General features: G+C 30.2%; 1 long non-coding RNA gene across 2 annotated transcripts; it reads left to right on the top strand.

The window, feature by feature from the left end:
- The first annotated feature begins 4,807 nt into the window (after positions 1-4,807).
- On the top strand, positions 4,808-12,935 carry LOC129971263 (uncharacterized). Of its 2 annotated transcripts, none has more exons than XR_008784784.1 (2): positions 4,808-5,087; positions 12,705-12,935. It is a non-coding gene; the product is annotated as an uncharacterized LOC129971263 (long non-coding RNA). The 2 variants fall into 2 exon arrangements; XR_008784787.1 differs by lacking the exon at positions 4,808-5,087 and adding an exon at positions 5,848-5,960.
- Positions 12,936-25,306: the final 12,371 nt, after the last annotated feature.

The raw sequence follows: 25,306 nt of genomic DNA, 5'->3' as shown, positions 1-25,306 counted from the left end.
AGCAGAGAAGTCCACAATTGAATTAAGGGCCTTAAAAAATTATTGATTTATTGTAAAGATGAGGTACTAAATGCGTTTACTAATACTAAATATTAGTAATTTTTAGTTTTGATTGGAATAAACCAAAAAAGTAGATTTGAAGAGGATGTTTTAGCAATATTAAAAGAATAATAGGAATGGGAAACTGAACAGTTCAGAAAAAAATATTGAATTACTGACAATTTCTAATTTAAAACGTTTTATATATTATTGTAACACTGATACTATATACTTGTCAAATTTTTAAATATTTTTTCAGGTAAAAGCACCTTCTGCGCCAAAAAATAAGATTCGGGATTGAAGAAACGGAACTGAAACTGTGTAAACCATCATCGTCGAAAACCAAACCACAACCGTACAAGCAAATTTCTAAGTCGATTCCCTTTCATTTTTTCTGGCTGGAAATTTGTCATTTATTTTCTTATTACTGGAACATTAAGATAATCTTGTTCCAGCCATCTTCTTAACGAAAGAACTTTTTTTTTCTACCCTCCAAATAGAAATTATTACCTGTATACCGGTAAAAAAATTGTAGAATGCTCTGTTTTCAAGGTCTGCCCTATTACATAATGCCATGGACAAGAGCAGCATCATTATGTATGTGTTTAGTATTATTTTTTATCGTTTGCAGCGCTCTCTCCAGACAGAACGCGACTTCCTCCCCTTCATTCTGCTTTCTTCCCCCCTTTTTGTGGAATAAAAATTTCGTTTGATTAGGTTTCTGCCATACAGAATGTCTGTGGTTTCTACTGACAAGGGGAAAAAAAAAAAGGTTTTACTTTGTAACGTCCTTTTTGTCATCTTTTTCTCTTTTTTTTTTCTCTCCCCCCAAAATCTATTTCCTTGGTTTCGAAGGTATATGGTATAGGCCTTAAGTCATAAACTTAAAAAAAAAAAGTTGTGGCATGATTTTGCAACTTTGTATATGATATATCCAGCATCCCCCCCTCCCCCTTTTCTCATTCTTTTGTTAGGAATAAATATTGCATGGAATTTTACACTTTCTTTCTTGCTTTTTTTTTTTTTTTTTTTTTTTTTTTTTTGCTGAAAAGTTAAAAGCTTACCATATGTCCTGACTTCACTAAGTAACTTAATATATATATATGTATATGTATATAGAACGTAAATTCTGTAAGGAGTAAATAGCGCCACCCAGGGCTTAATGTGTTTTTTTATTACTTATATGTCATTGAGGGCTTATCAAGCATATTTTCGGTTTTTCATCCTAGTTACCCTCAAAAAGCGATATAGATGCACTAATGTTTCTTCTGAAGTGCCCCTGATCATCTATTCGAATTAACAACATTCCGGACAGTAGTGGATTTTTGCCTAGGCCCACTTCCTTGATCCGCCAGGCTGTGGAGGACCCTCAAATAAGTGGACTGAAAAATGTTATTAGTCTAATTGCCAAATAAATAAATTTGTAAAAATTCTATATTCTATAAATTTTAAAATATTGTAAACATTTTGTCAAGTATCCTAAATGTCCCATTTTGAATAATTTGTATTTACAGCACCTATAAACACCAAGAGTCTGCATAAATAATATAGAGTATAAATGTGGATGCTACACGTTCACGAATTAGAATTAATATATAGCGTTCTATAGTAGAGAACAAAGTCTGATACATTATTGTGATATTAAATATCAGCGTATAGCTATTTATTTTGTCATTACTAGTGGCTGATTTTCGATTAGGCAGCTGCCTAAAGCCTCAAAAAGGTAAATTAGATATATATTATAAATCTAACTGTCTAAATAAATTTCTAAAAAAAATATTAATTTTATGAATTAAAAAATATTAAGTCTTTATTAAGTATAACCGGGTAGATACCTGCCCATTTCGTTATCTTCACTTAGATGTAAAATTATTAACTAACATTGAACTTCTGTTTAAATAATATTACGTACAAATGTGGATGCAGGAAATTTATATTATAATAAATAAATAAAAATATATGCATTTTCATGAATTCCCTTAAATAAGAAAACGGACCTAAAATATATTATCGCATTTTTAAGTTAAAAAAACGCATTTAAAAGTAAAACTATTTTAAAAACCGTAACTACATGAACTATATTAGAAGACAACCTTGATATTGTGCATTGCCTAGAGCTGCAAAGTGTTTAAATTCGTCGCCGAACCCAGACGATATACGAGTTTATATATATACATATGCTACCATATATATCGTCTACGTTTTGAGTCGAATTTATGTTAAAAATTAATATTTGCGTTCTGCTACAGTAAATATAATAAACCGTCATAATCACCAATAAGTTTAAAAGCGAATAATCACCGTAATTATATATAATCACTAGATTAATTACACTTGCCGTAATATATATTGAACAATATTTATTACGGTAAATATATACTGTTACACTTTTATGGCTGTCTAGTTATAAATTCTATCCACTTTTATCGATTACCTACTTATATTTTCACTTTTAAGTCACTTAATATTCTCATTTTTTTGGACCAAAATCAAAACGAAATCATTAAATTACATTTTTAAGTGCCCTTCGATCATTGGATATAGCGGGAGTACCTTCTACTGGTCTCACAAATTACTGTGAATTTGAACGAATTTATACCCGTGTAGTAGTTTGTTAAAGATCACTTGGGCTTTATTTTTATAGCACCGAAAGCAAGCAAGCCTTCCTCCTACGCACCCTTCCGTGACACTCATTTCTGCGGTATTGCAGATTTCCGAAGGGAAGACGCAACTTTTAAATCATTCCCGTGAACTTGGCGTGCCCACCTTTTTAGCATATTCCGAAGCAATTTTATTTCAGAATTAGCGTATTTCCTTACACTTCCTTCCTTCACTTTCTTAACATATACACTCAAAAGTAAAACAATTTGAAGCAGTGTGACTTATTAGAATGGTTGTTTTAAAAAAATGTTATAAAACATTTATATTTTTGAATTTTTGTATAAAATTGATTTAAAAAAAACCTATGAAACAAAAATATGTCAGTTAAAAAGCCAAAAATGCTTTGAAAATTGGAAGAAATATGTTAGTTTCTCTTCCCAGGAGAGAGAAGGCCATAAAGTGGTATATAGCAAGAATTTTTTTAATTCAGAAGTTTATGAAATGATTTGATAAAAATTTCAAAGATAACTTACGAAATATATTAGTTCCTGAATTAAGAAATAAGTAGTATCTCTACCATCTAAATACTATAGTTCAACTAATATACATATGTTTTACACATTCTTGTAGAATGTCCACGGTTTTCTATTCAGCGTCTTTCATGTTTTCAGAAATCTCGCCCAGAATTGGGCGAGTTGCTTTCTAAAACCTCACATATTGACCTTTTTAGTTTAAAAAAAACTATTGGTTTTTATAATCATGCTTAACATTAACCGCGCTTTTTAGCATAGTACCCTACCTTACATCATTGTTGCGCTTTATTCGAGTCGCAGATTTACTCTTTTAGACATTTGAATTTTGCGAACATTTCATGTTTTGATTTTACTATAAACTGATACAAATATTTTAATTTCAAGAATGCTTTAGCCAAAGATGGCTTTTGTGCCATAAAAAAATTAACTCAACTCAACTCGATGCATATTAAATTTTTTTTTTTTTTTTTTTTCATATTATGAAAACTGAACACAACTGTAAAATCTTTTACACCGCTTATTCTGTAGTTAAAGAATTGTAGAATACATTGAAAAATCATTATACCAAATTTGGTATTCTCTATCATGCAAATAAAACAAAAAGAGCATGCAATCACAAGTGAAAAACTTCAGGTAATCTATTTATTTATTTCATCAACAAGCATATTCAAGTACTAATATTCAAGTATTCAGTTTCATCATATTCAAGTATTAATTCTGACGATATGAATTAATCATTCTCCTATTATGGTCAGCAGCCGTGTTTTGCTTGGAAACAAGCCAAGAAAACATGCAAGAATCAAAAGATTAAGAAATCATTGTTGAAGTGCACATCTGTCTACCAGTTTTTCAATAATGGTGATTAAGGGCACATTCAGGGGTGATTTCTCATCAGAGACATGCCTTACCTATTAGGCCATTGAACGCATTCAATTAAATGACTGGTTTTATTGTCACTAACTTAGAAATTCAATTATAGTACCCAAAAAAAAGGATAGAAAGGGCTTAATTTTAAAAAAAAAATTTAGTCAATTAAGAAAACAACTGACGGCGTTTGTACTAAGATTTCTGTTCTTATAGAATACTTCACATTTTTAAAACAGACTGATAGAGATTCATTTGATGGTAACGCGCTGTGCGCCAAAAATGACACACCAATCTAATTTTTGAATCCATATTAAATCACGGTTTTGTCGCTTCATAGAGTTACTTCACCCCAGTATTTGACAATCTGCTATATTTGTTGCTTGATGGCATGTTAAACTATATTTATAAGATGACTGTTTATAAAAGCTAAGAATATAAATCAAAATTTTATAACTCAAATTGATTAATGCATCAATGACATCATAATAAATATATTAATTGATTGGTGATATAGATTAATTGACGGTTTGGTTTTGTAAATTCCCCGTGAACGTATTGTGAAGGCGAAAATATAGAATTTTGAATCTCTTGCATTAATCACTTCTGGTAGATTCTGTTTTTTTTTTTTTTTTTTTTTTTTGTCTGAAACGCGTAGGAAAACAAAGGGAAAAAACGTTCTGGAAATACAACTCTTTTTCCTCTCTATGAGATATAAGATATAAAAAGTTTCTAAAATTAAAATGTTTTTAAAAAGAAGCTTAGTTTTGAATTTCTTATTTTCTCTAACGTATCAAATGGTCAATCCTCCCGGATTGGCTGGAGATACGGAGGTCATCTGATTTGTATCCTTTGTTCAGGAATGTAAAATGAACTTAAATGTGCTGATTTTTTCTTTCTAATTCAGTGAATAGTTTATTTTAAAGAAATCTTAATTATATTTGGGTTTTTTAAAGTTTGCTTTTGAATTCTTTTTTCTTCCTCTTTTTAACAAACTAAGATGATTGCAGTTCTACTTTGAAAGAAGTGAAATAATTATCTTGAAGAAAGGTAAGTAAATACAATAAAAAATATTTTTTTTATCTCATTTTTTGTAATCTTTCCTCATTTTTAAATTTTTGATAGATAATTATTTTGTGGCTTCTTCATTTTTATTTATTTACATATTTTATTTTGCCTATTTTGTTCTTGTACCTCCTTACACTGCTGCCAAACCAGCATCCTAAAATGAGGGTCATTTTTACCAACTGATACATTCATCGAAGCTCGTAATCCATCTGTCAGCTTTATCAGTGATGTCTGGACATTAATATATCTGTCATCTCTGATGATTGACAAGGTTATAAATTTGTAATTAATAATAGGAATCATTGAAATTTAAATAATTTATTATTACTTCATGCAATAGCTAATCAAAGTATCTATACATTTTTAAAGCATCTAATATTTTTCGAATTTTTGTAACAATATTTATTACAAAGCCGCCATATTATTGGTAGGAAAATTCCATGCATTATCGTTAATCACTTAGCTATTGGAAAAGCAAACTAGTCGAGCAAGAATGGTAGTAAGCCATATTAGAAAGAATTTTGATTTTCTTCTTTTTTTATTATGCTAAATGTCTCAAGGCAGGTACAGTCAGAAGGCCAAGGAAATGCGTCACCAGTCGTTGCTTTTGCGTTTTACTCCTTCTTCTTTTTATTGTTTCTTTTCCCAGTATTAATTTCTCGGTCAATACTTTCCTGCTTGTCTATTGCACCTACATTCTTATCAGGAAAATCCTCGCTCTCTCGCTTTCAATGAACAATAGCTATCTTTCTCTAACACTGCTACAGTGTTGTTTCTTTTTTTAAGTTAATGTTAAAGCCAATTGTTTTTGCATACATTTTGTAAGACTAGCAAATGAATGAGAATCAAGCGCAGGTGATATTAGAGTTCTAGTTTTGGTTTTTTTTGTTTCTATCTCTGTCTTTTTTTTTTTTTTTTTTTTTTTGAAACAACTAAATAGACTGATTATCATACAGACAAGGTCTAGAGGACTTGAGGTCTTGCTTCGTTTTTCTTTCATTTTAGTCTGTAGTTAAATTTGTTTCCTAATTAAACACATTTTTAACAATTAATATTTTAATACTTTATTTAAGGTGTATTTTTTTATTTTAGTAACTTTATGAAAATATAAATGTTATTATTTATTTAATTAATTCTAGTTGCCTTTGGTGACCAGCTGTTTTGCGAAGGACATTGTTTACATTTAATTAGATATAACTTCATACCCATGATTCTGTTAATTGTCAGACATTAAAGTCGTATTATTTTAAGTGTCTTGCCTATGTTCTATTCGTTACTTCATATGTCCTTAATTTTTAAATGGAGACCAGGTCCATTAATATGATAGCGCTATCTTTTATAAACTATACAAATATTAAATAGAATCCTTCTTCAAAAGCTTTCAACAGTGGAAAAAAAAATAACGTAATCAAAAAATTCATGACACAATATAAATCTATAAGTGGAAATTAGACAAAAAAAAAAAATAATCTTTAAGGGCTGCCAATGTTCAGGAAAAATTTGCTTGATTATTAAATTAGTCTCAGTAAAATGACATTCTTAAAAAAAAATGGAAATGCTGTAAAATGCATCTTTGTGTGATAATATTATCGGAAGTTATGATGGAAAAATACCAAAATTCAGTTTAATTTTTAATTAATTAAAATTCAGATAGAAATTTTTAAAAAAATCGCTCCGAGATGCACATTCCTAGAGATGATGAGTTCTTTAACGAATTTTATTCTAATTTTAAAGAAATAGTCTAGTTTTTATTAATATTAAATTCAGTGCTCAAGTCCCGGAGAGGGCACGGTGTTGCGCACCAAATAGAAAAAAAGAGTCTGTGAGAAAGTATTAGGATTTTATTTAATTTTTGAAAGTTTTTTAATATAGTTAGTTATTCAGCGTTTTGAGTCCTTGTGAAAAATGCAAGCCCGTGCAACTTAGGAATTCTAGCGATTAGAAAATTATTTTTAAATTGTTGCTAACTTGAAATTATGCATACATATATGTGTGTGTGCGTGTGTTTTAAAGATACAACTTAGAAACCCTTAACGTTCAAAATTATTTTAGGTTAAATACTTACTTCTAAATTAATGCATTAAATTTTTTCATAATTCGTTTTTATTCAAATCGTTCTGTTAGCTATGTCCAACCAAATCTTCTGCAGCGTAATTTAAAAGTGGAAATGTATATAAAAAATTATTCCTACGATGCTAAATGTTACACATGTCTGGAAAGGATTAAATACTTGCATGTGGACAAATAATCGTATATTTGTGCTACATGTTTTTGTAATTTAAATACTTTCATGCAGACGATTATTTGTGTTCTTGTGCTGCTCATTTCACTTGCACTTAAATTAAATGAAATTCTGACAGAATCCTGAAAACTTCAGGCAGACGATAAATGAAACAGGAAATGGAATCATGGCAATTTCACAAAAACTTTCTCAAGTTTCACAAAAAAAAGGGGGGGGGGGTATTAGCTGTATCAACCATCAGCATATTTATCGGAAATTAAAAAACACGATCTGGCATTCTATGAATAAAAATTTGAAACGTCACTAGAAACAAGAACGAATGAAAATATAAACGAATATCATTTGAAATTCAAAAGTAAACATAAACTACTACGAGAACATTCGTGTATTTTAATTTTTGGATACAGTCCCTTGTTTCCGTTTTATGTCTTTGGAGAGCACTTTTTTTTTTTTTATCTATCAATCTATTTATTTATTTTTGCTCAGTTCTCATCCCGGATTTTTTTTTTTTCTTCTTCTCTTCATCGCCATATTTAAAGATAATAGAGGTCAAAGGATATAAAATCATTTTTTTAAACTAGATTTGCAATTCAGAAAAGTTGTTGGTAAAAAAATGAAATGGAATTGGAATTGAAAGTATTCCTTATACACAGAATCAGTATGACTTAAAAAGATAGATTAGCTATTTTTGGAAGGAAAATAAAGAATTCAAATAAACATTTGTTTCGAACTTGAATTTTCCACGAACTATTATTTGTACGAAAAAATGAATACATGTGGCATTAGTAAGAGAATTTAGAATAATTTTTCTTGCATAAAAATGTACATAAAATACAAATAAATGTATACAAATAAATAATAAGATATACATTTTCACAAAAGTAAAAAAATAATCCTTATTCATTTACAACACGTCCCGGAATATCATATAATACTAATAAACTTAGTATCGTACTTGTACTATTATTACTATCCTAAATAACACTCCATTCGACATTAATAGTTTAATCAATATATTTCAAAAATAATTTTATGGCATCTTTTTTTTTTTTTTTTCGTTATTCGACGATTAATTTTGAGATATTTCATATTATAAGAAGTTGGACTTTCTACTTGCAGTTTGTACAATCTATAAATTTAAAATTCTTATAATTTTTGAATGATTATTTGTTTTAAAAGAATTTTTTCAATCAGAATTCTTAAAGTCAAAACTAAATCCCTAAACGCTCGAAAAGCAGATAAAACCGCTTTAATTAAATTGCAATCATAGTCACATTTTGCATGTTAATTTCTATATTATGAATATTCGAAATTTTTTGTTTCATATGATATTTATTGTGACTTTAAAGCCTTCTACTGTTTTCTGAGCTTTAAGTTTTCACGATTTTTTTTAATAAGATAATATGTTTTTTCTCTTTAATACACTAATAAAAGCGCTTTATTAAAAGTGTTTTTTAATATGAAATTACTTTTTAATTGTTAGTCTTTATTTCTTGCGTTATTCATTATCTAAGCCTAGTCCTAGTGTTGCTTCAAACGGGACGTTAATATAACCAAATCAACCAAACCAAACCGGGAATCAAACATTATTATGTGACGCTTTCCAAGGCCTTATACATTAAACAGTCTACCTTCCTTTGATTTGTACTATATCCTTAACTGTCATAACAATTATTTTTATAAAGTAATTTACCTATTAATATTTTGAGTTTTAAAGAATAATTATTTTAATTTGTACATAATTTATATACTTCATATTCTTCAAGAATAATAAATATTTTAGTATATTTAGTTCTCATCAGCAATATACGCATTAATAACTTTTTTTAGAACTTTATTTCAAAGCCGTGCTAATCAGCTTTCTAACAGACCTCACTTTCGTTTTGGCCGGCTCTGAGAAAGTAATAGTTTCGGCAATACATCGCTATCTTGCTTTCCACGACACTTTTCCCTCACTTGTCTGTCTGTCTCTCTTTACGTCTCTACGCTCAATTTGCTCTGCATAATCGAGTTCGGAAAAAGCACTTATTTTGGTACTTGGAAGTTGCTAAAAATGCGTTCTCTCCTTCACAAGAGGCTTTCATTCAGGATCTCATGGTCGTTACGCACAGTTCACTCGTTTTAAAAACATATTTCAATTGCAGGCAGTTTCGATTTTCGGTTTCTGATAAACATAGTTTTATGAAGAGAATTACCAACTTATAAGAACAGCAAGATTTTAATGAATTTCAAAATTTTAATTTCCGTTTATTATTTTTTTGGCACTTTTTCTGTCTGTCGATCTGACAAATATCATAACTTCTAAACAAATTTCGTGTTCAGTGGAATTTCGTGTGCAGTCATTGCAATAAAACTATAGATATTTTCGATGACGGATTTAGATATTTTGCGGCCCTAGGCACATTATAAGATCCGTCCTGGAATGAGGTGGATAATTTGATTTCACATTTCAGCACACGTTTTAAAATGTTATTGGTTTATTGTAGATTAACATTTTTTTAAAATTTTATTCATATAATAATTTTTAATAACATATTTTTTTGTTTGTTGTTGTTGATCTATTATGAATATAGACTACTTAGCATTCTACTTGTACACAAAGTTAAAGCACGCATTAAATATTCTAATAATTAAATGAACATAATGAAATACATAGGAAACCGACCAATTATATAAAGTGTTAACAGTATCCTAATTTTTTATAATTCATAGAATTTGTATTTTTTGCAAATTTATTTATTTGGAAATTAGGGAACTGAAGTTTTTAATCGATTTAACGGCTCTCTCTCAGACAGTAGCCCTAGGCGGCTTACCTAAGCTACCTAGTTGGAATTCCGCCACTATTTATTTATCCAATTTCGAAACAAACCTATCTGTAAAAAAGTTTCTCTTCGGGAGATTGTGTAGGAGGACCTTGCAATTCAAACACATCGAATTCCTTTGTAAAGAAACTCTTATGGACTTCCTCTTGCAAAATAGAACCGAAGTGATACTGCACCCTTGCCAAACCTACTCCCCCTAACTGCATGTTAGATTTTTATCTCTTCAGTGTCCTTTCCTCCCAGAAAAAAAGGACTTTTGTTTTTTTCGTCTGTACAAAATATAGAAGTTTTTATAAGTTTGCTTGTAAATTTTGTAAGAATGATGTTTTCTTAAAAGAAAAATAATAATACTTTAAAGAAATGTATTGATAAAAAAAATATCGTTCACTACAATTAAAATGCATCACTTTTATAAATATATAACAAATTATAAATATTTTTCAAAAGATTTTTTATTTATGTTTATACACAGACTATTTATTTTCGAATTATTTTTGATTTACATAGCAGATCGTGCAACCTTTTTCAAGAGCCATTTTTACGCTACCCCTCACTATCAATCTGCGTTCTTATCGGGGGCCAATCTCGCTTTTCGTCGGAATGATAATGTTTTCAAGCATATACATAATATAAAGCTTTTTGCGTTTCGTACTGTAGTGCAGAATATATGCATTTTGGACTACTTCCCATTGACCATTTTGTTCTAAATTGGATTTACAATTTTTGTAACTAGACTATGAACTAAACTTCATATACCTTGTATGTGACGATTTCATACATATCATAAATACATGAATAAACAGACCAACAAAGCTTTTGATGTATTTGATCCAAAATTAGGTACAGATTTACACACTTAGTGATAAAATCATATGCGAAATTTCATGTATTTAATTCATTATATTTTTAATTTACCATATTCATTTGTTTGTAAGCAAGCGGAAGACAGTGTTGCAGTTCACATAAGATCTCTCTCTCGTCTGGTCATATGTATGTCATATTCTTTGTGAAGCATATGCATTAGCAGTAGAGGAGGAAGGGACAGTCAGATTATGATGGGCTCTATTTTATAGTCAACAATGAAAATGTCAGATTACGGTTTAATCAAATTATTTATATACATTGAAGTACCTAATTAAATATTTTAAAAGCAATTGTCAGCCTCTTTGAATCTGTATCCTAGAATTTTCGTCGAAATATTCAGAGTCAAGTTTCCTGTAGACAAAGTTCAAACAAAACTTCGCACAGATTTACAATTTTGGTATAATAAACAAATAATAATTTTTCTGTCTTAAGATCTATTCAATTTCTGAGTTTTCGCGTTCGCATATACCAAGAGCACACAAAATTACACTTTCATCTTAAACGAAAAATGATTACGCGGACAGAACGACATTTTTCCAGTGTCCCAAATTTAATACAAATTGTGTGATATATCTGTCGTCACTAATTTAACGCTAACTAAATTTTAAACACGCACTAAATTTGATCTGACTAGCTTTGCCGGGTTTTGAGTTATTGTAGTTAAATAAGCGTAGGCGAAAGGGCAAACTTTTTATAATTCTGAAAGTAGCATTTCTGAAGGCTTACAAAGAATTATTTATGATTTCCAGTGCTCTCCCCGAGGTACACGTTAGATATGAGGAAGAGAAGTTACTAGTATGGTGGTAGGTTCTCGCTACCCGGTGAATACAGAAGTAGTAGGAGTCAGCTACCTCCTATCGATGATGGAATGTGCTTCCCACGGGAAGTGCTGTACCTTGGCCGGTGATGGCTTTTAGGACTCAACCTTAGTTTCTACCAGTGTTGCTGTCTCTACAATCAGGTCAATCAGATAAATACGTGTGCCTTAGTGTCAAGCCAGAATAACCAGTTATGGTTCTGATTTCTAGTGCTATTCGATGTGCAGCCCATCCTATGTCTCTGATCTACTTGTTAATGCATTTTCTGCCTACCCAAGCAAACGTTAACGTCAATATCTATTTTTAAAATAATTACATGCAATATTTTAGCCCTAATGGTTTAGTTTAGTTTAGTTATATTAACGTCCCGTTTGAAGCAACACTAGGGCTATTTTGGGACGGACCTCGTCATTTTGAACCGCGGTCAGATGACGAGGACGACACCTGAGCTGGCACCTCTCTCTCCACGCCACACCACAGACACTATTGCTACTTATTTTATATTATTTTCACTGATCAAAGCATATCAAAATAGATATTGTATGGAAGTGCCAATAACTAAAAGCAGTCATTTTAGACGGAATAGGAATGATCTGCGGAAATAGGCTTAACTAGTTGAAACAGGTCAGTAACCATTGTTTCAAATAAAAATTTTGAAATATTTTTTTTTTTTAGTCATTAGAATCTTAGTCTGTATCTTTTGAAATCCTACAGTCTGGAGTTCATCCCATTGTATTTGACTTAACGTGATGTGTAGTGAATGAATATTTTTTTTTTTTTTTTTATTTTTTTTTTTATGAATGGAATTTCTCATTCTGTTTTTTTAATAGTATTATTTTTTTTTCTCTTGTAGGTAGCAAAGAAGGAACAGGAAGTGACCTGTACTATCTTGTAACCACAAATGACTTCACCTAGCTATCAGAGGAAAGAATGGAGCTGATAGTTTTCACCACAACCAATTACATCATGGATTCTTTTCCGGTTAGGTTCAGAATTGATCACTTGTGGAAAAGAAAAAATTCATACTTCTGACTCACTATATACTAAGAGAAATCCACAAATTCTTAATAAATGATTTTAAGGGGGGGGGGTTCCAATTTAACATCATTTGCTCAAGGATTTTCAAATGAAACAACAAATGGACAATAATTACTTCAGATAATGCACTCGCCATATGTTAAATTAAAATATACTAATAATACAAAATTTCGTGGATAATTAATACTGTACAGTAAGAGATTTTCAAAAGTGCAAATAAAACATCTTTAATCTTGCTGTACGAACTTCAGATGACTCCAGAGATAAGAGAGGATGAGTAGCTCTAGAAAAGCTCAATAAACCCTAGAGGGTTTATATATATATATACACATATATATAAGTAATGTTTAAAGGATTCAATCCTATTCTATTATTGGACAATAGCATTATGTTAATAAATTTTCTGATCTCAGAACATCAAGATCGTCGACGTATTCAGGACACAATATTCATTGAAAATGGTGCCCTTCGTAAAATTCTGGCTATTTGGCATTTGCTGATGATAAACAGTTACTTCGTAATAAATTGGCTCTAATTACTAACCTGATCGCACTATGTGATTTCTATTTATAGGACTTTTTAAAAGATTGGATAACCATGAAAATCCCGTTTCTCTCTTTCTTTTTATCTATTCGTTTTTTTTAGTCTCCCCTCCTTCCAAATGCTGACATCACTTTTTACTTTCTCGTATACGAAGTATATATACAAAGCGAGCAGTCTCAGTCGCCATGTAATTCGAATTCGAGATGTTCTATTAATCTTCACGTTTATTCCCCTGTCAAATTTCATTCATCTAGTAAATGCGTTACTGAAGTAGTTCTGTATCAAATTTTTGTTCCAATCGATAGACAAAAAGCATCCAATCACATACTCGGTTTTTTGATATTACTACGAAGCACGAAATGTTCATGTGCGAACTCTGAAAATAAAAATCTGAGCAATTATAGCTTTCCTGGTCTTGTCCGAGGTCCAAAATGCTTATTATATGGGAGAATGAGAATGTTTATGTGGGCATATTTATTAGAAAATAAACAAAAGAGATTCGGAGATAACAAACTACTCCCATTCTACGTCCCCAAAACGTCTACATCTATTCTCCCGTTGATTCATAAATTCTGTGATAACATCATTTTCATGTAATAAAAACATCATTTTAATTGACTTGCCTGTGATCCCCCTTCAACTCAGCATCCTTATTTAGTTATATAGTTTTCTTTTTTCAGAAATTCGCTCCTGGAAGAAGAGAGATTTAATAAAATCTGCACAATAGAGCCCGATTAATAAAATTTACCTCTTCCTCATTGTTTCACATTGATTATACAGTTATCATTTACGAAATCAGAGTTACTTTGATAGCGAATGAATTTTAAAACAGATTTAGCAGCTCATTTCCTTTATTTTAAGTATCACTTTTATTGAGTGCATTATCTTTCGATTTTTTTTCGACTCCCCGTTAAAAATCAGTAACGTAATGACGACAAATGCACCCAATAATTATTCGTCGATATGATATATAAATGGCATCCAAGCATAATTTTATATTTTCATTTCTTTATAGTGTCTTTAGCAGTGGCATAAACACACTAATGTTTTATATGCATAACATCTTTTGAGACTGAGGTCCGAGCTATCGATATCTCCTTGCACAGGGGCATGGTGTAGCTTTTAACTGCCATCCATCTAGCCTATTGCGTTTTCACTTGTCATAATTACATACATCGCGGGAAACTGCCATTCCGTAAACAAAGTGATCAAAAATTTAGTACAGATTTGCAATTTTGAAACAAAAACTATGCACCACATTTTATCCATCTAGCTTGTTTTGCTTTGGATTTATCGTACTCGCAGACTGATGGATGCATATTTCCAAAAACGTTTTACTTCGACTCAGGGGGATCTAAAGTGTGAGGGTTCGTTAAAATCACGATGTAATTTTTTTTCCACGTTTGGTGATTTTTATTCTTTTCTTCCGTATACCTAAACAAAAATAAAATAAAAAAAATGATTGAAATACTTTTAATCACAAATATAAAATAGAGTAAAAGGTTTCAACTCATAAAATCTCATCAGAAAGAATGATCATTGAGTGTTTATTTTGATAGGAATTAAATATTGATCAATAAATCTTATCGTGCCTCGTTCTCGACTTACAACTCAATAAAAGGATCTCAAAATGGTTCAATAAAAATATTATGATCTTTGATCTTCGATTTCTTTTTTATAGTTTGATGGGAAGAAGAGCAGTTTGCATGCATTAATGAGTAAAAAAGCATTTATCATCTGTTTCAGAAATATAGCTTTTAGCTGACAAAGTTTCTGCTAATTATAATCAATTTGCCATTGATTCTTTTCAGAATGCTTTAAATATTAATACTTGCAGTGATTGGCTTTTAGAAAGATAACGCAACTCATTTCCTAACGCTAGTTTTAATGTCCATGCTTGAAACAGATATTTGTTAATTTTTTTTACCCCTTTTTGAGCTAAAATAAATATTTGCTCCTCTCACCCCATTATTTTCTCAGTAATATTGCAATAAGAAAATGAAATCTTAATTTTTACTACTAATAATTAAAGTATGAGTATGCGTGTTGAGGGCCAGATTAAATCCTGTATGAACCTTTGGGGATATCTCGTTTCTTAACTAAATTGCCAAAAACAGATATTTTTAATTGATTTTTTTTCAAATCTTAAGAAACAAATATTATTGTACATATTTAATAAACAAAATAATCTTGAAGAGTATAGGCTTCAGTATATCTAATATAATTTTTATTTTTTATTTTAAGATAAATTTAAACAACATGATTTTTTTATTTCTTTTTTTTTTTTCAATTCATTTTAAAAATTCTAATAAAAAATTTTGAAATTTCTGATGCCAAGTTTTGACTGTTCTAAGTCAGTCAGTCAACCAACTAAAACAAACAAACAAAAAAACATTGATTTGCAAATAAATTTAAGAATCTGAAAAAATTTTTTAATACTGTTCACACACTTAAACAATCAATCTTTTTCATTTGAATAAGTTTCGCCTATATGATTCTTTTTTAGAAAACCAAATAAAACACATTATGAAATTATTTTGAAGATACCATATAAAAAAATTTCTAAGCCCCTCCCCCCCCCAAAAAAAAACGTTGTGGGATTGTTTGGCAATAATCAGCTTAATTAGCCGGCGCTGTGTATAAAACTGTTTGTTTGTTGCCACTTTAGAAAGCTCACTTGGAACTATTAGAAATAGAAAACGCTCAAATCGGAGCAATTTTTAATTAAAATTTATTAAATAAAATTAAATTTGTTAAAAATTTTATTATTTTCGAAATTAATTAAAATTTATTAAAAATTTTATGACTTCCGAAAATTTATAGAAATATTATCACAAGAAAAACCAATTTTTTGAATTAACTTAAAATTAAAAAAAATATTTTTGTAATAATATCAATTTAATTTCCAATCTGCACAATTTGCAACAAGTACAATTAATTATTCATTAATTGCGACAATACTTAAGTTTGTACAAAGAAATTTAAATGAATTCATTGTTTTTGCATTTGATTGAGTGCGCATGTTTTCCCAGTATTGAAAGCTAAGGAAAGGCTTAACAAAAGGTCTATTATTTCACAATCTTTTGCTGTGCTGTATAGAACTGAATGAATTTTTACTTTCTTCTTTCATTTCATCACATTTTTGTAGTCTTTCTAAGATATTGGCCCATTAACGGCCACTTTTTTTCCAAATTTCCAAAACCCAAAGAATATTTTAATTTTTAATAGCCGGATAAATTATATATATGCACGAAAAGCTGTGCAACAATATAATTATTTTTTTAATAAATTTTATAAATTTTGTTTTGCTTGGCAAATAGTTGATATTTTTAGAAAAGAATATAATTATAAAATGATCTAAAATCATTTCAATAAAAACAAAAACAAAAAAATTAAATAACAAATCGTTACTGGAACTTCTAAATTACATATTTACGTACGGCATTTCATTATAATATAAAAATCAAACCAAAAATATAATGTTGCAAATATAATAATTATTTTCCGATCAACTTATAGAAGAATTTCAAATTGGTTGCTTTTAAAGAAACGAAACACAGAGTACCCATTTTCTGCAACACACAATGTTCTGATATATACAGAATGAAGCTAAACTGTGTGGCATTTCAAATATATATTTGGCGCCGTGTGATGTAGATAAAATAACAAAATCCCCAAACGGGATCGTGGCTGCTAAAGTGTTAAGTAATACATCCGATTCATCGAAAATTATAGCTGCTATTCTTTAATTTTTTTTTATTAGCATGTTTCAGTCGACCTAATATGCATTAAACATTGTCATTTATTATAAGCAACACGCATCGCACCATTTTAATGTCGGATTCAAATGTTCATGAAAAAAAAAAAAAAAAAAAAAGAAAGTTATCTAAGACATATTAATATTTAAAATGCTATTTATTTAAATTATTATTTACCTGACGAAAAAATGTCAAATTTTACATTGTTTAAGGTTAGAAGTTAGGTCTCATTGTTAAAGTGTATCTACTGTTTTACTAATTTTAGGAGCGCAGACAAAAAATAAGGGAAATGCATAGTAACATAAACAGAATGCGTAAGGCTTATGAATACAATTTATATATCTATCAAAATTTGAAGCGAAAAAATATCTTTCCGAAGAAGCCATTAAGACCAAGTTACATAAAATACTTAACATAAAAATGTGTTAAAAAGTGAAATTAAATCGACCATTGAAGGATGGGCATGTGTAACAAGGGCAACAAGATGCCTACATCCGCTTTTTGACTGTAAGACGAATTACAAGAACCCATGTGGTGCAATGCGATAATCTGTGAAAAGGCACGAGATGATTGCAAATTAGATGGCAACGGATGCGGTCGACTTTTCCAAAAACTCTTTGGACGAATAAGGAATATTTAGAAAGACACAATTACGATAATGATAGAAAAGCTTGTAAATATTTGTATATAATAGTATTTTTAAATCTTAATTAATTTCCTAATTTTTATCTTAAATTAGTCCATGTTAACTTCCTTCTAAAATGTTATCTTATTTCCTGATCCAATTCCCACTTTTTATTTAACTATTTCTAACAAGCTCTTAACAAAAGTGCTGACTCCGTTCCCACACCAGGAACGAAGGAATAAAAATCCTTAACACCTATGCATACCTTTCAAAGATACCCAAGATTCCCTTGCCAAATTCTACACATGTCAAAGAAATCGCCATCAGAATCTCTTTGTAAAATAACTGAAAAATTTCTGCCACTTTGCTCTTGTATCGTGATGTAAACAGATGTCATTTTAACATCACCTCTTCTTGGTACATAGTGTGCCTTCCAGTGTAAAATAAATCGATTTAAAAAGTTTCTTCTTTTCGGGCAAGCAGCTGCAAAATTATGCTTATATCTATATAATGATATGTTCTCAAAGTTCCAAATGTAAACGAAATATGCAATAGAATGGCGTCGCGAGGGTAAACGGTACTAGGAGCATTGTATTATTTTTTCGCCCTGCCATAAACGCATTAATGTTTTGTCCATACGAAGCGTCCTAATTCTAATAATTGGGACAACTATAACCCTTTAACCTCCCTCAATCTTTCCGTCACTCACGACTTCTCCCACAGCAAAAGTAAAAAAAATCATATAAGCGATTAGACAGAACTTGAGGTTTTACCTGATTCAAATATATACAGTGTCTGCGACTATATTATAGACATTCATAACTAATTATAGTAGCGGAAGCACCAGCATGGATGCTCTATCATGGCAAAGCGATTTCTCATGGGCCCCTTCTGACATTAAATTACTGATCATAATATCACGCTCAAGTATTTCTAGAACCAACTGATTCCTCTGATTTTGTTTCTTGTGATTTTCTCTTCGAAAAGATAATTTCCTTAAAGTCAAACGATTCTTAAGTTCCGAAGAAGTGCAGCGACGAAGACATTAGAAAAAGGTGGCAAAAGGAAACTTGTCATCCGTATTTACATCACTGTATGGATGATGCCAGAAATGCTTAGTTGCATAGGGTAGTTACTTCAAAGAAAACATCAAGTAAATTTATTCTGTCCTATTTTAACTGTAGTTATTCTCTCATATTAAAATAAGTACCGAAACTTTTGGACCATAATAGGAAACCTAAATTCTCATTTATTAAAAGAATTTGAATTTTAAATTAAAGCTCTCATCTACAGTGTAAAACCAAATGCTACAATTATGGCGGTGAAACAAAGATTCGATGCACTAAGCTTAAAATAAAAGAAGTCTACAGATTAGCTCACATTATTTAAGAAAATAATTTGATGTATGGAATATATATAATTATGTAAATATATATAATTACTAAAAACAACGTTTAAATGATTATTAATATTTGATTTTTAAAAATGTTGAGACAGTTGTTTTGATCAAGTTTGCATATGATATTCAATTTAAATAATACTAAACGACCAGCGAACTAGCTGGTCACCTAAGGAAGTTAAATATAGATGAAAGGAAATTCAATTTAAATTAGTACCAGATTAAATTAAATTAGTGCCAGAATGGCGTCTTTAAAAATATTGATAATATTTCTAAAAATAATGTGGATAGAAAAAGATGAAATTGAAAGAATTTAAGAAACTCTACATAACCGAATTCATTATTAAAAAGTTTTATCCTAAAAACATGAATGTCCACAATATTAATTAAAGCTGATAATAAAAACGTTCACTATTTCATAATGAAACAGTAACTTAGCAGTGGCGTAAAGAGGTAAGTGGCGCTCAGGGAATGATCTTATTTTTCACACTCTGATGCTATTTTTCTTTAAAAGCACCCATGTTTTTGGACTTGCAACGACCTTTTAAACTAGTGCCAGGGGCATACATATAACCATAATTTTTGAATTAGAATAGAGGCCAAAGACAGGAAAGACACTTTGAATTTTTAACTTCGTGTTTATTATATCTCGGGAAGCACGATTTGTGTACAAGCAGCATGGACAAAACACGTTCGCTCACAGCGCGGCACAAGAGCAGAAGACAGCGAAAAAGGGGCAAGAGAGAGAAAATATTTTTTCCAGTGCTTGTATATTATGAGATTCTGATAGGGATTTCTTTACACATATCGAATTAGGCAAGGGAATTATAGGAATCTTTTAGAAGAATTTGTTTAGGTCAACAATTTTTTTCATCCTTCACTCGGAGCGTGGGAACCGCAGACGAAGGCATTTTTACAAAGCTTTCTGTTGCATTAAATAAACAGAAAAAGTGGAATGGTATCAGGAAATAAGAGAATATTTTAGAATGAGGTTAATATGGGCTAAAGTGAGCTAAAAATCAGGAAATTAATGAAGTTTAAATTAGATTTTAAAATATCATTATATATATACCTCCCCCGGTCACTCCGTCATTCTATCTAACTGAAATTCGAATATTTTAAAAAGCTATGATTAGCTCAAAATAGAACCAGAGTTTTAAATCATATTTTTCAACTTTTTCACAAGACATCACATAGAGAGCTTCATTGGGAATATTAATTAAATTTTTTTTCCAGATGTAGAGAAGAAGTAAATTAAAGAACCATTTGTAAGAGTATTCTAAAATTTGTTTTCAAGAATCACAACTTAAAATTGACTTTTCAAGTCTTACGTAACTTATAAATTGCAGTGTGCATTATCTATATTAGTAATGACGGTATAAAAATTGATGATAATGATGACCATGATAGCGATGATCATGTTGGTGATCATAGTGATGATGATCGTGATGTTCATGATGATGGTAATGTTCATGATAATAATGCCTTACTTCTGTTTCAAGTACTTTAAAGATGCATTGAAGAAAAATTACCAAAAAACTGAGAAGCAATATTACAGTTGCAGGATTTATGGTTTTCAGATAAAAAAATCAGCAATTTAAAGAGTAATTTCCAACATAGAATTTATCTAAGTGCTGAAAATGCATCTGAATGGATTTTCATGGTCTTTGAAATGTTTATAGAGCAATTTAGATGTTAAAAAAATTCAAAATTCAAGCTTTTTAGTTATTAAAAAAGAAGGAGGAGGATTGGACTATAAAAAAGATGAAGTAGGCAACTGTAAAGCTCTGAAGACTTTTGAATCTTTTGCATTCTTTTTAGAGTAATTTAATTTTATATTTTCATTTAATTTATATAATATTTTTATTTAAATTAGAATCAAGAACCGTTGCATTTCAGAATATTATTTTTTGTATTTTTTTCATGTTATTATCAAACTGATGCTTACAATTTAGTGTGGTTCAATCTTTTTTACAGAGGTGTTGACTGACTCACAAGTCAACAGTCCTGACAAAATATTGAATGAGAAAAATATTTGAATTGGGTTAAAACAGTTTTTATAATTTACTTTATTACTTTGCTTAGGTACTTTTAGATCTAAATTTTCATATGCGAATTCCTGACTCCATTTTTTAAAAGTGAATTTCATTTAAATATCTTACTATTTCAATTTGTCAAAATATTTATGATTTAACCCTTTTAGGGGCGTGTCATCAAAATTTTTGAAATATATTGAAAAAATCCAATCAATGTGATTAATAAATCGTGTAAATATAGATTTTGCAATCAAAAAAAAAAAATTTTTTTTTTAATATTGCTCCTTCCACAAGGAGTAGAGTTCTCGTTTCAGGACACCACCCGTCTAAAGCAATCTTTACGTAAGAAGATCTTTAGAAATTATTTGCTCAAATTTCGTATGATAATAGCAGTAATTATGAATATTTTATCTAATAAACATTTTTATTTATGTTTTAGGTAATTTGAAACATTTAAAATACAATTTATGACATATTTATTACGAAATTTCTAAATTATATCAGTTGTTGTTGTTGTTTCTTATGGCACTTGCCATGGACAAGCCCGCTGTTACGAAGACAACGATTTAAGCAGGTTGGAGAGCGTCTCTTGTTTTTATAGTAGCGCCAACTAGGGCCAAGAGTACGACTTTGCGACTCATGCATCACTCATTCGCTTACACAACCCCTTTTTGCAGGAGGGCACATTCACACATCTTACAGATAGAACAACGGAAGAACAACCATGCCCAAACCGGGACTCGAACCCAGGACGCCCAGATCACGGGGAGGAAGACGCGCTACCCGTATGTCAGGACGCCGGCAAATTATAGCTTATATATATAACTAATCAAAAATAGAAACCATTGCAATTTAATAAAAGATATCAATTAAGAATAAGAATTATCTAACTAAAATGCTAAAAATATATATTCACAATTAAATTTAAATTGATAAATACTAAACAGAAAAAAAAAATTAAGAATAACTTATTATTTGGCATGAAATCTTTCGAAACATCTAGGAGTGTCTTTTTGTCTAACACACAATGGCACACTGCATGTTTTGCGCATTGTTCGTGTTTTATGCACTTGTTTTTTGGAATTGCATAAAGCAAATCTTCGAGGTGAACACTTGATGGGCATGCGATGAGCATTTTTGAATCTAGTTTCTTCTGGCACAAATGGTTTGTTTCTTTTTATTGTTATTGATGTCGAAGAGGGGCTACGCCGTTTCGAAACTGACGTTTCCTTCCCCATCAACATCAAATCTGAAATTAATTGTATTCTAAACACCTTCAGTGTTTTCACTCCTGAGGTCTTATAGGAATTTGGCAGTTGCGTATGTAAAACAAACGCATTGACAACACATACATCTAAAAAATGGAAAAAAAGCCTATGCCATCACTTCTGACATTTACCCCTCTCTGAAAAATATCAAGTTATAGCTTTCCCACGGATACAGGCGGCGAAATAGAAGTAAGCCAACGTAGAAACGGATGTCCTAGACGAGCGGTGTCCCTAAATGAGACCACCCAGAAATAAACCACTTTGGTTTGTTCTTAAATTCATTAAAAGCTTCAAAATTAGAGAAAGAATTATGATTTAAAAATTCAAAAAAAGAATTATGATTTCAAAAAAAGAATTATGATTTAAAAATTCAAAAAAAGAATTATGATTTAAAAATTCAAAAAAAGAATTATGATTTTAAAAAAAGAATTATGATTTTAAAAAAAGAATTATGATTTTAAAAAAAGAATTATGATTTAAAAATTCAAAAAAAGAATTATGATTTAAAAATTCAAAAAAAGAATTATGATTTTAAAAAAAGAATTATGATTTAAAAATTCATGTGTATTGTAAGAAAAGCAGGTGACTGATTTTCATAAAATTTCTATTCTTAAGGAACTCAAAAAAAATTCCCACATTTCAGGCAAAAAAAAAGAAAAAATCGAAGCCTTTTTAGCATAAAATTAATACTAAAAAAACAATATATAATTTCTCGAGCTGACATCTATTTATTAGAAAAGAAATTAATTGCACTCTTTTAACAATTTTTTGAGTTTTAAAACCAATAGTTTTTTTACAGAAATTTTTAAAATTGGTGTTCTCTTTTGCAACCACCGTTCCTGAAAATGTTAAAAACTCTTTAAACAGAATTTAAATAAAGCCAATAAAAACTATTTGGTTTCGGAAATTGGTGAGTGTGAAGAGACCCTGAAACTTAAATTGGTAAATGCAAGGTGCTTTTTCGAAGGCTTCTAAGAGCACTTAATCCGCCTCTGTTTGATGCTAGGATAAAAGTGTTTGTTAACTGCTCATTCGCAATGTTCATTAATGTATATATGCAATGATTTCTCTTAATCTAATTAAAATCCTAATTAATTCTTAATTTCTATCTTAATTTAGCCCATATTAATATCGTTTTAAAATGTACTCTTATGTCCTGATCCAATTCCCACTTTTTATTTAATTACTTTTAACACGCGCTCGAGAAAACTGATGACTTCAGCATTTTCTTCCGTTTTATTCTAGCTATAATGAGTGAAGAAATATATATATATATGATGCTGAAATGATACTTTCATATACTTTGTTCAATCAGATAATGAAGCATTGAAAAACTGTGTTACGTAAAATTCAATGAAATAAGGTACATGTTATGCAGTTCTGAACAATGGTTATGCTTTCGAGTGAAAATTTCATTGCCGAATTTAACTAGTAATCCATTGTCATTGTTCAACTCACATGAATAAAAAAAGTTTAAGGAAATATAAGTTTATTAGAAAGTATGCGAGAAAGTTTTGGGAAGACCAATCCTGATGTTTTTTTTTTTATAACCTTTTCTTTTCCCGTAAATAAAATCGCCAAATCAGGCTCCTTCTCTGCCGTGCACGAGAAATAAATCGCCGTTAAGTTCTCGCGTTACGCTGATCTATGTTCCTCATCGGAGAGTCCATTTTTCATCATCAGTCAAGCTGTGAAAATCGCGGCCAAATTTTAATTACCGCTTCTCGGCATCTTCGCTTTTTTTATTTACGATCACTCCGGTTTCTGCCGGCAGCCGAGTTTTTAATGAAAATTAATGGTGGCGGAAGGATTGCTTCAGCCCTACAATTAAGATTGTAGTTTCGGTTTTAATTTCGACTTCAACACGATGCGGATTTAGGAAAAAAATTTTGTGAAAAAAACTTCTAAGGAGGCTGACATTTCGTGAGTTTCAGTACAGGATGCTGTTAGTATACGAATACGCAATTCAACACACAGGTTTGAGAAAAGGGAGAAGAAAAGTAAGCCCTAGGCAAGGGCAGCCCATGGGCAAAGGATTTTAGGCAATGCCAGACTCGGCAGGGGGGGGGGGGAAGAGATTTCCTCTGCGAAATTTCAAAAATCATATTTTTTTTATTGATTTTAATTTATGTAAGAAATGTTTAAATCGATTGCTTACGCTTTATTAACACATTTTATAAGAAATTGAAATAACAAAAATATTTAATTATCTTCCGCAGTATTTGTTTTAGTATCTCGCTTATAAAAAAATTAAATAAAAAATTTTTTATTAAAATTTTTTTTAAAAAATGTAAAGAACAGTTGTAGAAGTATTTTTAGAGAATTCTAAGTACTCAGATGCAAAGTTTATTAGGGCTATAGACACATTTCCATCCTCCAAAGTATATACCTGGTAGCTCTAGGTCAGACGATCTAGCCTGTAGAGTGCCCCACATTCACTTTTATTGTAAGTAAAGATAAAGAAAATAAATATATATAGTGTTTCAGTGAAGATGATCGGTAAGCTTAAATCGATGACATCATCTTTCTTGATGACAAAGAAATAACCGAACAAGAATTGGAAAAAGAGAAAGGTGACAAAGAAGAGGGAGAGAGGATGAAGATGAAGACAGTATGCAGACCAAGAAAGTTAAATAAATGAAAGATGAGGATAGAATGCAAATTTCCAAAATATTTAATAAACAATGTTCTAAATAAACAAATGACGTAAAGCTTCATAATATACTTTTAAAATTCTCTTCTATTTTGAAAACAGGCAGACATTCGGTGCAACTGATAATTACAAACC

This window comes from Argiope bruennichi, chromosome 1 (assembly GCF_947563725.1).
Source record: "Argiope bruennichi chromosome 1, qqArgBrue1.1, whole genome shotgun sequence".
Classification (NCBI taxonomy): Eukaryota; Metazoa; Arthropoda; class Arachnida; order Araneae; family Araneidae; genus Argiope; species Argiope bruennichi.
Note: the sequence above shows the minus strand (reverse complement) of the source record. Positions and strands in the feature narration are given on the sequence as shown.